This window comes from Arachis hypogaea, chromosome 14, assembly GCF_003086295.3.
Source record: "Arachis hypogaea cultivar Tifrunner chromosome 14, arahy.Tifrunner.gnm2.J5K5, whole genome shotgun sequence".
NCBI lineage: Eukaryota > Viridiplantae > Streptophyta > Magnoliopsida > Fabales > Fabaceae > Arachis > Arachis hypogaea.
Genome location: NC_092049.1, coordinates 75,738,702 through 75,755,816, shown reverse-complemented (window position 1 = coordinate 75,755,816; position 17,115 = coordinate 75,738,702). Strand labels below are relative to the sequence as shown.

Sequence of the window (17,115 nt, the reverse complement as noted above, 5' to 3'; positions counted from 1 at the left end):
AACTTTTTACAAATTAAATCAAAGGATATGATATGTTTCAAAATTCTAAAAAGACCCCTCCTCTCCCTTAGAGTGAAACGAAACCTTCCCTACCTCGGTCTGCTAATCTAGGTAAGGCAAACTAAAATGAAACCTTACTCTATTTCTGTGTGCTAATTTGGGAAACACTTCCTTAGATGAATGCCGGCGACATCATCCTGAATGCTGGTGTTACCAAGGTTAGCGCCAAGAAGGCCATGACACCGATGTTGTCGAAGAAAATGGTTAAGGGCAAGAGCAAGATTACATGACACCGATAACAATTTTTTGTGTGCAAAGATTTAATTCTGAAAATTTCATGCTATATTACTGGAAGAAGGATTTAAATAAGAATTTACATAGTACTTGCATTCAATTTCTGATTATGTGGATATCAAAAGGGGCTTCATGGGTTGCAATTTTGTTATTTTTTTTCATTATGATTCTATTGTTTGTAGAAGACGTTAATTACTTTATTGTGGTTTTGCTCAAACTTCTTAGTGAACTAAATTGTACTCCTTCCAATGTAGCATCATGCTAAAATATATAATTATTTTAGCAAAAACTAGGGATAGTTGCTAACAAACATGATGTTAACTTAAAACAATACTTCAATCGATGTTTTAATTTGATTCCACTGAGGAAGCCAAAGTCTATCATGTGGAGGTCTTTTAGTTCATTGTTTTGCTGGAAAATTAAGGAGATAAGCTTCTTCATTCCTATCTTTAGTTTAGAATTTTCCTCCTTTGTGCTAGAATAAATCATAAATTTTCATGGTTACCTACCTGCCTTGTTTCAATAGTTAATTCTGAACAAACAAATATGACAGCAAAACTATTTTGGTCAACTCCTTAGAGCCTTGTCATGGAAATTTGAAAGTCCACTACTCTTGAAATATGTCCCCTCTTATCATTTAATATATCAATCTACCATTTTGTCCCAAATGCTTCTTACTATTCAGAGAACTATGAAAAATAACTAAATGCATAAGCATTAAGCTTGGTTCAAGATTCTCTCATTTTGACTTATTGGCTTGTTTTTACTTTTGTGTGATTTAAGTCTATTAAACTTTTAATTTGGTGAGTCTAAGTTAAGTCCTGATGACAATAGAGGCATCATAATCAAGCGTGAACTTTCATTCACCAATGGAGATTGGGAGCAGGTGGTCATGAAACTTTTTGGCATATTTTTGTTTCATTCTACTAATAAACTTTTGGCAAAGCTGGAGCCTGAATTCCGACCACCAATGTCAGATTCAAGCCTTGGTACGGTTGGTAGAACGAGTCAACATGAGCAGGCGAACTACTTTTGGATCTGATCACGGAGGATCCAATTGAAGGAATGATGAACCCGCCATACATGATTGTGTATAAATGGGAACATAATCGTTGTGTCATTCTTGAAAAGAAATGTAGTTGTCACTATTTTTTTTCATAAATTAAAATTTAATTTAATACCTATCAGAGGCGGATTGATTGTTCCTTTGATTAATCGAGTTAGAGGATTGATTATGTTTGTTGTTTGTGCAACATATTTTAATTGTAACCAAATTCAATTAGCTAGCCAATTGCAAAGTAGAAGCTCGGTGTAGATTGATGGTTGCTAGTCTTTTGATGTACTAAAAAAAAGGATGAAAGAATGTCTCAATTGTTATTTTTATTGAATAATTTCATTTTATTTGAGCTAAAGAGTTCAGTTTTGTTATTAGTGAACCTAGATGATTTTTTCCGATCTATTTTTCATTTTTTATTATGTTGAATTGGTTGTTTATGATGTTATGTATATCGTTGAATTTAATAAATTTGGATGCCTTTCTTTTTATTATGTTCCATGCATCAACATTATTCTATAGCCTTCTGAATGATTCCAGCTTGTGATGGACTTATGCTATACCAACCAATAAAGGATCTTTTCTTGCCTCACAAAGTATGTTCAACATGACAAAATAAAACCTCTAGCAGCAAAAATGTTTAGTTCTTGCCTTCAGTGTGCGCTGTAGCTACTGAGTGCTCCTTTAAATCTCTAGCCGTTGCAAACATATTCAGCATCCTTTAATTAGAATTCATAATCAAATAATCAAAACTAACCAACAAATTAGTAGTGACCACTGAAACAGAATTATAGTACTAACTACTGAATTTACAAACAGTAAAAAAAATCAAATTGTAGTAGCAAAACAAAACAAAACAAAAACAAAATTTGAAAATCACAAACAAAATCATAAACACAGAATTTGAAAATAGAACCATGAAAATAGAATTCAAAATATTTTAACACTCATAAACAAAACCAAAAAAATTCAAACAAACACATAAACATAATAAAAAATAATTAAATGAAATCAATAAAACAAATTCATACAAAAAAATTGAACATAAACATAAATAGAACAAAAACATACTTGAGGCTGAGGCTCCATTAGAACTCTGGAAGTAGAGCGATGAAGGGGAAGATGGAGCACCACGGCGTTGACGACGATGCGGACTCGCTGAGACCCACACCACTACTCTGAGGCTGAAGACAAACGATGCAAAGAGAAAAGAGAGATATTGAGAATGAATGAGACAACGAGGTGCTGGGTGGAGAACAGAGAGAGGATGAGAACGACGCCAGGAGAGGGACTTAGACTAGCAGCGGGTGCTGGGATGCACGGTGACGACAGAGACCATAGAAGCGTGGAGTAGGTTGTGGTGGTTTAGTGGATAGAGAGACAATAAGGTTATAAGTAAAGAGATTAGGGTTCTCTGATCCCTCATGAATTTAAAAAATATTTAGAGTAAATGTAAAATAATAATAATTATTATTAAATTCCATATGAGTCATATTTGTAAATAATTTATTGTGCACATTAAAAAACTGAAAAGACTTGAGCTTATTAAAGACAAATCCCATTTATTGGCATCTCACAACTAGAAAATGGATTAATACAGACAGATTTACAGACAGATTTAGTCTTTATTAGAGACGGAGTTTTGGTTACCGACGAAATTACCAACGGATTTTGTCCCTCTGTAAAAGTCCCGTCGGAAATTATTTACCGATGGATTTTTTTCCGTCGGAAAATTACCGACGGATTTTTACCAGTTACCGACGGATTTTCCCTCTGTAAATTCTCCATCCATTTCCCGGAGACGACGAACTTTCTGACGGATTTTCCGTCTGTAACTATAGACAGATTTTCCGACAGATTTTCCGTCTGTAACTACAGACGGATTTTCAGACGGATTTTCCGACAGATTTTCCGTTTGTAATTTGAACCTTAGAAAATCATCTCACTCTAATTACAGACAAAAAATCCGTCTGTAAATCCATCAATAAAGTAAAATAAAAATTTTTTTATTTTTTCATTGCAAAATAAACTTGTTTTCATACAAAATAAATATAAATTTAAACAAGTTCATTGTATTATCAAATTAAAAGAAAAGTACTATAAACAAGCAAGTCAATATATTTCAAAATATAAACAAAGTATATTGATACATCAACTATAATAATAAGTAACAACCATATATCAACAAAGTGTATTGATACATCAACTAAGATTCAAAATATAAACTCACTGTATTGTTCAACTATACTACATCAAAAACAAAAGAAGATTCTGTTTTTCAAAGTTCCACAGCTCGTTGGCAGCGTGCGGAAATTGAATTCTAGAAGTGGTTCACCAGTGCAGCCTTTCCTTGGATTCGTGCATATGCCAGAGAAGCAACTTTTTCACTATTAAACTTCTCCCACTTCTTCCCATTAAATGTCTGCAAAATCAAATACATTAGTTAGAATCAAACACATTAGTTACAATGAGAAATATGCACAAAAAACTAAGAACCTCATAGAATGGAATAATGTGTGATGCCGACAACATGTTGATAAATGTGTATCCCACATTGCATTTATTCTAAAATCAAAAGAGGAAAAGGATTAACTAAGCTTCACTGGTTTAAATGGAGACTATAGAAAAAGGATCAAAGTAATCACGATCAGTTCAAATAACTTCTGGATATCTCCTGTGACACATAAAATATATAAAAAAATTTGTGCTGAAATTTAACAAGTTATAGAGAATTAACCTGACAACCACCTCGGAAAGCTTCAAAAACCAGGTACTTCAATTGTTCTCTGCTAATGGAAACATCATTTAGATACTCCCTATCCAAGATGATCTGCAATAGGAAAATATTGCAAATACTATAACATTTAATTGAAACCTACAGATAAAAGTTAATATTAACAAACCTTAAAAAGAACAAGGGCCAATAAATTTTATAAATTCAGTTGTTTGGTTGTAGAATGTACATATCTCCTCCTTAAAAAGCAAAGTTTTTGGATACATTCCTATGGCTTCTGCCTATCAATCTTGAGTTCTTGACATTATCAGTTTTGAGAAAATGTCATTTTAGTTATAGCCCCGCCAAAAAAACTATAGTAGCTAGTATAACATCACTTTTAGGTGTTTTCATTTCCTAAGTTCATATATTAGTCCTAAGGCTACTCTTATTTAGTTTCAATTGCTGAACATATGCCTATTGAAAAATCAACACATATCAATCATTCAATGGTTGGGGGCTTAAGTTTAGGTTCAATTGAGCAATCTAACATATCAGGTTGGGAGCAGTTAATTTACCTTCTTCCTCAATCGACTCTTCCTAGCAGCCTCACAATTCTGAGCCAGTCTACGAAGAGTCTAGAAAAATGTTTATATAAAAATGTAAGAATCAGTACTACCAATGAAACAGAAATTGAAATAGTAAGCACAAGCAGTAGCACACAAACAATGAAACAAACCTTCTGATCCTCATGTTTAAGCTTAGTTTGATCATTGGAGTCCACAACTACAAGTTCCCCATTCCCAGCCCTATTATTTGATAAATAGGAGAGTGAGTGTAATGTACTCCTCAAATACTTCTCTACTGTAGTTTTCATCCCCCATTGATCTATAAGTAAGTGTAGGACAGAATCATCAAGAACAAATACTTCCAGGATGGACAACACTATTCATGGCACAACCGACTCAGTAACTTGAAACAGAGAACAACATGTACCTGTACTCTTGTGTCTCCTCAACAAGTGGCTTGCAATCCTTCCAAGTTGAAGACATAAAGTATTTTACTTGCTTGAGGATTTTGCAAGTAATGACTCCACAATATGCTTTATATCCCATCTGGAATGTTATATTTTATATTAAAATTAAAAACAGAAATGCTGAAATTCGGTCCTCATTTAAGAAAGCTTATGATGATAGATCAAATCATCAAATAAAATTAATTCATGGTCTATGGCTCTTTAATCTCTCAAAATTCTACTTGTGCAGACAAAAGTTTCCCGGACCAGATTCGATTAGAAAATTTCCACAGAAGAAATCAGCGTACAACTATATGATACATATGAAATATTCTATGACACCATAAGTATTTCAGACTCCCTTACTTCTGTATCGATGACTTCCTTGACCGTTATTCCTGTGCTTTCCAGAGGCTCCAGCGGTATATTGCTTTCTAAACCATGATGGCCTCCCACTTGAAGATGGATCATCCTCATCATCAATATCTTGCTTCCATCTCTAAACCATACAGAAAAGAAAGCAACCATAACCACTTTAGATGCAACATTGTAAGAGATACTAATGATAATCATGGAAGATTAGAAGCAAAGGAACCTCCTAGACAGTATCTATGACCAACACAGTTCATACAGAGAAGACCTAAGTAGATGAATGATAAAAGGTACTAGTAAAGATAAGATGGGGAGGAGAGCTGAGAGCATGAAAGGTCATCCAAATAACCCTAAAATCTGAAGTGCCAACTTTAGTAAAGAGTTCCATAATTAATGTGTATAAACAGAGGCCATCTCATCATTTCACAGCATTTTGAACATTATAACAGTTAAAGGAGATAAAAGGATACATACATAAAAACTTAAGTCACAATCGTATTGCCAGAACTTAAGAATGTCAGAAATCATGTTCATTCTGATAGAAATTTCATTGAAGAAATATAACCTAGAATGGAACAAATGTGAAGGGAAATGATGGGTATTGTATAAATTGTTCCAGTTACCATTCATAAGTATTATTTCTAGGATGAAAACTCCTCTAAAGTACACAAGTTGGAAAAGTGAGAAAGTAGGGGTCGTAGCACCCTTGGATAATTAAATTCAGTCAAAATAACAAACATAAAACACAATAAAATCAAAGTCCAAAGAAATGCAAATAGAAATGAATAACTGCAGCAAGATTAAAATGAATAAACGATCAAGAGTCTTGTTGACAAGTGACAACCATATGATTGAGTTATCCGGTTCCAAAATTGACCATCTGTCTCAATTTGTTGTGAAGAATGAGAAAAGCACATACAAATGGACACAGAGATGAATAAGAGAATATCAAGATAAGTTTGTTATCCGTGCATTGAAAAATTGTGCAAGCATGACAAGCATCACGAACCTGAAATAGGAACTCTGCATAATCATTCATACTGTGAATTATTCTTTGCTTTCCATGCATCTTCCTAAACCTTCTCAAGTAATGCTTGCATTTCTGCAATATAACAATTAAGCAATGCTTTCACCCCCTAAATAGAAAAGGCCTAAACAGCAAAATTCAACACCACACAAATTTCTTAATCTTAAAACACAAACAAACACTTTGACATTTTTAAATCAACCGTGTAGATTGCAAAATCTTAAAACTACAGCAATCCTCAACAAGTGGCTTGCAATCCTCAACATGTACCTGTACTCTTATGATCTACTGATCTAGTCTCCTGAAACATAAATTGAGTTATGGATCAATGCTTTTATTATAGCTTATGAATGCACGCAATAGACATGAAATGAAAGAAACCTGCTTAGATAGCATTGCAACTTCTTGTTGAACTTGTTGGTTAATTTCAGATGATTCATATGCGCTTATAAGGATTCTAATTGCTTCTTCTGTAGGCACTGTTCTAGTGCCAGATAAACCCATGACAATATCCTGAAATAGTAGTTAATTCAAAATACCATCAAATTATTTCTGAATGCTCAAGTATCTTCAAGTGAAGCTAGGCTTAGTTACCTGATCAAAATCCTTGTTTACAGTTTTCAGTAAATAATCAGAAGGGTTTTGGAGTGCAGGACATGGAAAACCATTGGAAGCAAAAAACTACATGCATTGAAACAAAACCATATTTTAATATTATGACTAAAATTAAATGAATTAAAAGAAGAAAAAAGATTTATATAGAGATGCAAGGCTTATTTAAAATACAGATCTATGATATATGCCAACTATAACTATAACTATAACACTGTACCTGGAAAACAAGCAAGCGGTCAATTTCTTCAAGCCGTAAATATCTATCATCGTCCTCTAACCGATCTTGGACTTTTCGCCATGGACTGTGAACCTAAAATGAAACCCAAAAAGAGAAAATTGACAAAATAAGGACACGTTGAAGAAAATAGAAACAATTACAAGTTTACAACAGAGTTAAACATTTTTAAGTAATATGTACCTTCACATAATCACATGACTCCAAGAATTTCCTGTATTCTGCTAAATTCCGTCTGTGTTCCTCAGCAGCATTTTCCTTTTCCTAAACAGTATAACAAGGAATAAAATTTTAGACATCTTTGATTGCGAAACCCTAACCTCTGACTATTGTTATATTTTAATCTAAACAGCTATTTTTCCTACCTAATATTTTATAATTCTTCTCCCTACACCCAATATATAATCAGAAAAAATCTATACAAATTTGAGGAGAATATCAAAAAAGCTGAAGTGGAACGCAGCGACAGCAACTAAGCAGACTCCAATAGTGCCTTAAATGCAATTTTTGCTTCCTAAAGAGCATTGTGATTGTAGTTAATACAATAAAATAAAAATAAAAAGATAAAAACCGTGTCATACATTCCAAATTTTTGAAACAGGGAGTTATCTGTAAGAATGAGTTATCAGAATCAATTAAACGCCGTTCTCTGCAGCAGCAACAGCTGATTTGCAAACATAAGAGCTCTCCTCGATCGTATTCTTTGATTTTCGACTTCAATCACAACAGGGAAGGGACAGGGTTAGGGCTAGGGATCATGAAATCGAAATAGAATCAGAATGGAAGGGTTAGGGCTACGGACGAGAAGGAGGCGGAGGCCTACCTGAACTAACAGCGACGAGAAGAGACAATGACAAACATCCGGCGAGGAGAGAAGAAGCAGCGCGAGAGCGGCGGGGGAGGGAGCTCGTAAGACAAGAGCACGGCCGAGAGAGCTCGTGTGATGACGAAAGGATCAAATGCATTGAGAGCGGCAGTGGAAGGAGCTTGTGCGACACGAGCGGCGGTGGAGGGAGCTTGTGCGACACGAGCGGCGGCGGCGACAGCGGAGAACGTCCGAGAAGGCATGGGAGTAAGTTAAGGAGAACGTGAAAAAAAAAAGTGAACTGAATAATTGGGAGTAAAATGACCCCTCTCCTTATTCTAATATTTGATATTTCCAACGGAAAAGTTTATATTACAGACGGATTTTTCGTCTGTAATAATTTAATAAATTGCAGCATTTTGTCCATTTAATTACAGACAGATTTTCCGTCTGTTATCATTTCTTATAAAAAAAATTAATTTTTCCGATAGAATTATCGACGGATTTTGTTTTCCGTCTGTAATTTATGTTAATTCATTTTTTTATTTTCCGACAAAAAACCTCTCTGAAATTCTGTCTGTATTTCTGTGGGATAAAATCCGTCGAAAATATCCGTCTGTAATAACTAATTTTCTAGTAGTGTCTTAGTCATCAATAAAATAAATTTTCAACGATGTAGTCATCAATAAGCCCGTTGATAACAGTGAATTTTTTAGTGGTGGTTGGATTCTAAATATGCTTAGCTTATTTATTTTGTTTTATTTTTTATTTGGTCTTGGTTATACTCAAATTTAAAATTCTTAAAACTACATTATATGTTATCTTACTTTTAAATATTAATTTTAGTTTTTAGATGTTCTAGATGTTCTTCTAATCTTAAAATTCAGATGTTTAACTGGATGATTTGAATTTTTTTTGTGTATATTAATCTTGGCTTTTCCCTTTTATGTTCATTATATGTTATCTAACTTTTAAATGTTATCCCATTTTTTGGTTTGACAATTTAGGCTTTTCATCAATTTCGAATATTTAATCTAAGTTTATTTCTTTTAAATTTTAAAAGTTTTTTTTTTAATAGCGACTGCTGCTTGAGGTGGCATAGTTCTATTAGAGATTATTTAATACATGTAATTAATCACACCCAAACATCAAACATACACTTAAAAATATTAGAGACCTAGATATTTTAGGTAACAGAATACAAGAAGCTAAGCAATTAAAAATTAAGAATAAAAAAACAAAAAATGACACTTTTTTTTTCCTATAAAATCTTTAAATGATACTTTTTTTTCTTTATTTATAAAATATACACTCTCTTCTTTTGAAAAAGTTAAGTAACATACATTTTAATTTATTTGATTTTATAATCATTTATATATATAAATTAATGATAATTATTTTATTGTTTCAAAATAATAATAATATAAATATGTACTTGTTATTGTTGTAATAGTTTTAATTTATTTTTAATATTTTAATTTGTTACAAAAATATTTAATTTAAAATTTTTATATTAATTAATAAAAAATATTAAAAATAATTAAAACTTCTTATATTAATAGTAATATATATTTTATATTATTCATATTATTATAGTAGTAAAAATAATAATATAAAACATATTTATTATTATAATATATTTTATTTATTTTAATTTTTTATCATTCATCATGAAATATATAAAAATTTTAGATTAAATATTTGTGTAAAGAGTTAAAATATTTTATATTCTCTAATAGTGTACATGACGTTACGTGAAGGTACTGAGAATCTCTTGTCTGATGAGGGTGGATAAGGTATCCATTGGTTTTACAAAATGGTGTGACGCTAACACCTAAGTCAGGGAGCTAGAAAAGTAGAAAACAAATGTATGAGATAGAATTGATCGTATTAGAGAGAGCAGTTGAGCACTTTTTTATAGATAACTTTTGTTATCTTATCTTTAGAAAGAAGGGTCCCACCTTCCATGAGTTAGTGAGTTTGTTGGAATTTAGAGTATTTTTCCAAAAATTTGAATGGCATGTTATCAAGGGCCTATGGAGGTTTTGGATGTTTGGTCCGGAACAAATAGTAACAATAAAAATAATATATTTATTGTTAAAGTAATAAGTTTTATTTATTTTCAAGATTTTATCATTAATCATGTAATATATAAAAAATTTTAAATTAAATACTGTAATGACCCAATTTTCAGTATGGCATGTTCATACCGAAACGTTGAGTGTTACCAACTTGAAATCACACTGAGACTATTATTAATAATATTAAGCCTATAATTGGGTTAACGGAACTCGATTTTTATGAAAAACCTTCCTTAAAGAAAAATCACAAACAAGAAAAAACGTGAGATTATACAAACTAAAAAGACAAACAGATACATACAAAAACAGGATAATATACTATAATATATATACAGCATCCAAAAGATGAAAAGTTAGTTACTTTCTCATGGTTATGTACATATATACAACTTAAAACATCTCCGGGGTCTGGCACATATAGGAAGCTCCCTAATCTGATGCCCAGACTAGCCTAGTCTTCTAACCTAATCTCTCGAAAAACAAAAGTGAGAGTCTAAGACAAAAGAAACATTAAACTGCAGAGCTATCAAAAGAAGATGCTGATGTCGCTACCTAATCGCTGTCAAAAGTCAAGTCCACGATCTCTATATCCATCTCAGGATCCTCATCGTCCTCAGAAGTCAGATCCACAGATTCTATCTCCTCGATGTCCTCGTCATCAAAAATAACGATGACCTCTGATGTACCCTAGAGATTACCATCACTAATGTCGCCTGCGAAAACTGTACCACTAGGAGAAATTTGCTCAACTGCTAAGGACTGACCAGAAGTTACAGCAAAAGTCCCAATAAACTCTGTGATGAAAGGGTCAGAGGAGCGAGTAGAACATATCCAAACCTACTGGATGAGACTTAGGGATGTAGTCAGCAATGACAGGGCCAGGCTCAGGCATCGCTTGACCATCCTGCTGTGCTAGAACAGGACCTTCATGCACGTAATGAAAATATAGTGGACAGAATCGAGATGTAACTATGATAGGAGAAAAGCATACGGTGCGTCCAGATCAAAGAGAGGTGAAGCTAGTGGGTGTTGAAAGGGAAGATCTCTAACTACGTACTTACGAAGTCGAGGCTCCGTGGCCACCACATAGAAGCTGTGAAGGACAGGATTCTCGTACACATAAGGCCGCTCAAGCTCAAATAAGATAACACTCGTCTCCATCCGAAAGGGGGTAGGAAGATAGGGGGTAAGAACTAGGGAGTTCTTAGTAGGGACGGGGTGAAATAAGTTAATTTGCTTTTTATATAACGGCCACATATCCTAGATCAATCAGACCACAACAACAAAATCTAGGACAAACAACAAACAAAAGTAAACAGCAACATAACATACAACCACAAGAACGAATTCAACACACACAAGAGATATGCGCAACCAAGTATAATGCATGTCTAGCCCTAGTGCAGGTAATGAGCTCATCCGTCGATTTTTGACCCGCGCCCGACATTACATCCTTACAGACATTGTCTCTCGTCATCATCGCCTTGGAATATAGCGCCCGCACGTACTTGGACTATAGCGCCCGTATCACTCTTCGGCAAATCAACGTGTAACACCCTAACTACCAAAGCTCGCACTTCCGGCTGCGCGACTCTGATAGTTCGGACATTACGACGACACTTATATTATTTAATACTAAAATATGAGCCTGTTTAAAACTTTAAACCGCAATACCGTTCCCAAAAATACTTTCGTACGATAACGTACATCCATAAATACCATACAATTTACAACAATTCATAAAGAGTACATCCATATATATATACATAATTATATATAAATAACTTTACAAGCATTAACCAATACAATTCCTATCCCTCTTACAGATTATATCAAGATAAAGGCGAGGGTACAATAAACCATAACTAAAACAATACAGAGCATCACAACAACAATTAGATAAGCTCTTCGTAGCTTCTGCGCCCATATCCTGAAAGGGGAAAAATGTAGGGGGGGTGAGAACATCATCCTCGAAAGGGTTCTCAGTAGAGGGTTTTTGGGAATTACTGTAATAGGATACATGAAGATAACCGCACCAGTGATTCATAACCGTCTTATGCCTCCTTTCAAAAACAACAGTTTACAATGAAAGTAAAGTCGGAAATCTTTTCGGAAAGAAGAACGGTTCAATTCTCAAAAACTCAAAAGCCTTTCAAAACGGTTTATCTATGCGGAACCAAAATAGCCTTTCATAATTTTATTCCAAACCAGAAACACAAAAGTGAAATCAACCATCGGTTCACCTCATTCCAACCACGGCCCTAGGCCCAAACAATCCAACCAGCAACCAATCACCACAGTCCAACAGAGTCCCAGTAGCAAACACAAATAGAAGGATGCAAACACAAACAAACAATTATTGCAAGTAGAACAATTAGCAATTAGTCACATAGGCAAACCAAGTATAATATACACACCCAAACAATGTCACATAAATGCATATGATGCATGCCTGTCCCTAGTGGCTGATGATATCATCTGTCGGTTACCAAGCCAACCCGACGTGTCCGGTAGCTAACCCGGACATAGTCTCTCTGTTGCACTTTATTATCATTAGAGGGTATCTGCGCCCTGTCGCCATTAGAGGGTATCTGTGCCCTGTCGCCATTAGAGGGTATCGGTGCCCTGTCACCCTTACAACCAGAGAGAAAACACAAGCATACTCGCATACAACATTCATCTCAGCCATCCGGCTTAAATTCACAATTCATTCGATTGCATACATGCATTTATACTCAACCATGGATCACCATCCATCTCAGCCATCCGGCTCACGGTTCAATCCAGAACCAGCCAATTTATCAATAAATACAGCCCTTCGGCTTAAGTTCATAATTCATAATCAGCCATACGGCTCACAACTCATTCGGCAATCAGCCATAGTTCAATAGTATACACGGCCATTCCGGCTCACAACAAAGCAACACTTCCACCATTCAACATCATCAAATTCATAAAACCGGCATTTAAGCCATAAATCACTTTTCTCAAGCCATTTCACTTTGAAATCAAATTTCAACTCTTTTTAGCCTTGGCTTTAAAGATCTCATTTCTCAAATCATCTCAGGCTCATAAGCCAAATTTACTCAAAGTGAGTTCCCTTTTTAAAACAAAGCCACTCTCGGCATTCTCTTTCCAAAACTTCCAAAACCATGGAAAGTTAAAGATTCATTTTGGGAACATTCAAAATCACCCATCCCACAATGGGATTTTATAACAAAGTTTCTCGATAGAGTCCCAAGTCTTTAGGGGAGAATAGCATAACTCATTTCGCCGAATTTATTTAAAATCATTAAAACCTTGGCTTTCCGATTTGAGTAATAAAATAGGATCTAAGCCAAACCGAGTCACGTAATCATTTACTTCTTTCAAAGCCGTTTCCTTTACTTAGGCAAAACCAGCTTCAACCCCCATGATAAATTCTAAAGCGTTTCAACTCTTCAAAATTGTTTTAGTCTTGCAAAAGTTCAGAGTTCAAAGAGTACTTAAAACCTTTCTCAAAACATTTCAAAATAAAACTTGTCAATAGACATTCAGGTTCTTTCAAAGTCATTGAAACTTCTTTAATTGAAACCCCCAAGTCAAATTCAAAGGCATAAACCCTTTTCGCATTCAAACAGCTTTAAAACACAAGTTTCATCTAAATAACTTTCTCTTGAAAGAGATACAATGCCTTTCTTAAGAAGCAAGACTAAATCACAATTTCCTCTTTACTAACTCGTTTCGAAAGCATGAATCATCCTTTTCTTGATAATTCAAATAAAATAGCAGAAGTCTTTAACTCATCATTTTCCAGACAACTTTTCAATAAAGACTCGGATTTTATAGAAATTTCGGCAGCACCTCCCCTAAAACTTGGACTTTTGCCACCCGGTTCGGGTCCCAACTAAACCGTTTCTCATTCCTTTTCAACAGCTCAAAACCAGAAATCAATTCAAAAGCAAGCTAAATCCAACAGTCGCCTCAATGGCATATCTCAAGGAAACCATTTCAAAAATCAACTCAATATCAACCGATTTAACTTATTTATAAAGCTTTAAAGAATCGGTTCCGCAATGAATCATTTATCAAAACCAGAGCAATTAAAGCAACCCAGGCTGGATTTCAAGAGCATTCTATCTTTCACATCATCAAATAATTGACTCAATTCAAACCAATCCTCAACGGATTAAACTCATTTCAAATATTTAAAGAATCAACTTCAAACATTACATTTCACAAGCCACACAACAATTCAGCCAAGCCAACATCCATAATCGTTCGATTCAATCAAATAATACATAAGGCAGATACAATCACTAATTACACCATATCTCACATCAGTATCCATATGTAATAATTCCAATAATAAACTGTAGTTTTCGGAAAGCGCCCCTACCTCGAAACGCAAATCCATAACCCAAAAGTCTCATAGAGTCCTTTCCGCCTCAACCCGAGATCAACAATCAAAATCCCGGCAGCCAAAACCTCGGTTCCAAGCCACTTCCGCAACAGTCTCAACAACTCGAACCGAAGAAGGAGCGGCTGAACTGAACAGGACGGTCTCCGAACTGGTTCGGCGGCAGCCCGGCAGCAGCTCCGCCAATAATTCTCGAGTGACGGCGGCGGCCCGAATTTCTGATAATAGCAGCTGTATAACCACGCAGTATCAACAATCTTCCTGGGATTTCAAAAGAACAGAAATCTCACTTAAAACCCTTACCGGCAGAATTCTCCGGCGACGGCAGCAGGGGCATTTTCCGGCGACAGAAGCTAACTGGCGTAACCCCATGAGCAACGGCAAGGCTCCCAACAGCAGCTGGGCGCGGCGGCAAGGACAGCTCCGCGACGGTCCGGCGGGCTCTCTCTCATCGCGACAACATCGGCGACGTTGGCGGCGTGCAGACTGGCGGCTGGGTGGCGCGACTCTTTCCCCCCATCACGGTCCCCTCCTTCGTCTCCGATCTGTTCTGCGGCGGCACAGAGGCGGCGGCGCGACTGGGACTAGGTGCGGCTCCACCAACCTCGCGTGACAGAGGCGCAACTGCTGGCTCCAGGAACGGGACGATGACGCGGTGACCCCGACGGCGACTGGGCGCAGCCCGCGGCTCCATGGATGGCGGCGACGCTGTGAGCTCCCCTTCTTCTCTCCCCTGCCGCATAGCTTCTTCCCCCTTGCTCGGTAATGGTCCTCCCCGTGATGGCGGCGAGCGGCGAGCAGCTCGGCGGTGACGGTGAGGCCCGCCGGCGCTAGCCCGCGCCTCTCTTCCTCCCCCTGCTTCCCTCTGCGTTCCCCGTTTTCTCCTGGCCCTTTTCTCTCTTTTGCTTCTCCTGGTAGCAGTTGTTGCTGCTGTAGTTAGGCGTGTGTGTGTGTGTTGGGTTCAGGGGAACCGGGTAGGGTTTTTCAGGGTTAGGATTCATTTTCAAAAATTAGGGTTAAGGGCATTTTAGTAATTTTACTTAAAAATAAGGATGATATTGTAATTAGAAATAAATTCTAACCCAACAATAATAATGTATAAAAATACTACTTACTCACCAATCTCACACTTTATTTTCAATAAAATGTCCAAATCAAATAATTTGAAATAATATAATTAATTTCTCTATTTTCCAAAATAGCAATATCAATATATTAAAATATTGATTATTTAGTCCATATCATATAAAATCCTTATTATTTCGTAACTATCAACTTTATAATTTAAATATAGAAAATAATCCAATAATTATAAAATTGGATAATAATCATAACTTATCTCAAATCCAATAAATCAAAGCTTGCCTTAATTACCTTTAATAAAATAATTTCTGAAATTAAGGCTATAAATAACTATATGATTTGAGACTTGATCATAATAAGACTTTTCAAAAGTTCTGGGTCTTACATCCTACCCACCTTATAAAAAATTTTCGCCCTCGAAAATTGATACAGAATGAAAGAAATTCCATAACAGTTTACCCTTGAACACATTTACGGAAGAAGCAAAAATATCTCAAAATATAATCATAAATACGATTTTCAAATACTTTGATTGTCATAAGCATAAGGATGTAAAGGTAGGAATGATTGCAAAGCAAACGTTACAAGGTAGGCTCAATGCAAAAGATAACATGGGTCAATCATGTGATAGAAAGGTAAGGCATCAAAGGCTATCAAACAGGATGGAGTTAAAACGACGTGCTCAGCATCCGCACACTAATCTCACATCAACCTCAAAGCTTCAACTTTCCAACTCCATCAAGCACTTTACAATCTTCATACTCGTTCACAAGCCTGACAACCACAAACCCATTCGCAAAGAACAAAACACCCACAACTCATACGTTGCACACCTACTGCTTCAACTTCTGTATACACATATCATGCCTTAAGGAACTAACGCATCGCGCTACTACGTCTACAAGTCGCACGTGATGTCAAAACAATTCTCGAGTCTACTCAGAAGGATACAAGATTTAAAGATGAGAGTCAAATATCAAGGATAATACTCAAAGAGTTGAGAGAATGTATCCAGTTCCAGAATAACAAGGACACTCAAACAATGAAGTTTGCTAGACTCAATTCAATTGACAACTTCAAAGATAACCCTTGGATCAAAGAAGCTCAATAGGATCAATAGGAAGAAAACCAGCGCATCATTTTGAGACAACTCAAGATGAGTTGAAGAAGCATAAGGTTTACAGAAGAGAATATTTCAAACCCAAGACAAAGCTCACAAAACTCAAGAGCACAATTAAAAGTACTTCCGAATACATTGTTCATAAAAGAATCAAAAACTTGCGGAAAAACCACTTCGCAGTCTGAAATAGAAGGTTAAGTAACAACATCCTTCAAGAGAGTAACAAAAGCATAATCGTGTCTTTGCTTTAATGCAAATTCATGTTGAAGTAGACTTTGTAGAGTTCTAAAACAAAATGCACA

General features: G+C 35.5%; 1 long non-coding RNA gene across 1 annotated transcript; it reads right to left on the bottom strand.

Moving 5' to 3' along the window:
* Nucleotides 1–7,081: 7,081 nt before the first annotated feature.
* LOC112740409 (uncharacterized) lies at nucleotides 7,082–7,596 on the bottom strand. Its single transcript, XR_003171144.3, has 3 exons — nucleotides 7,509–7,596; nucleotides 7,308–7,400; nucleotides 7,082–7,156 (listed from the first exon to the last, which is right to left on the bottom strand). It is a non-coding gene; the product is annotated as an uncharacterized lncRNA (long non-coding RNA).
* Nucleotides 7,597–17,115: the final 9,519 nt, after the last annotated feature.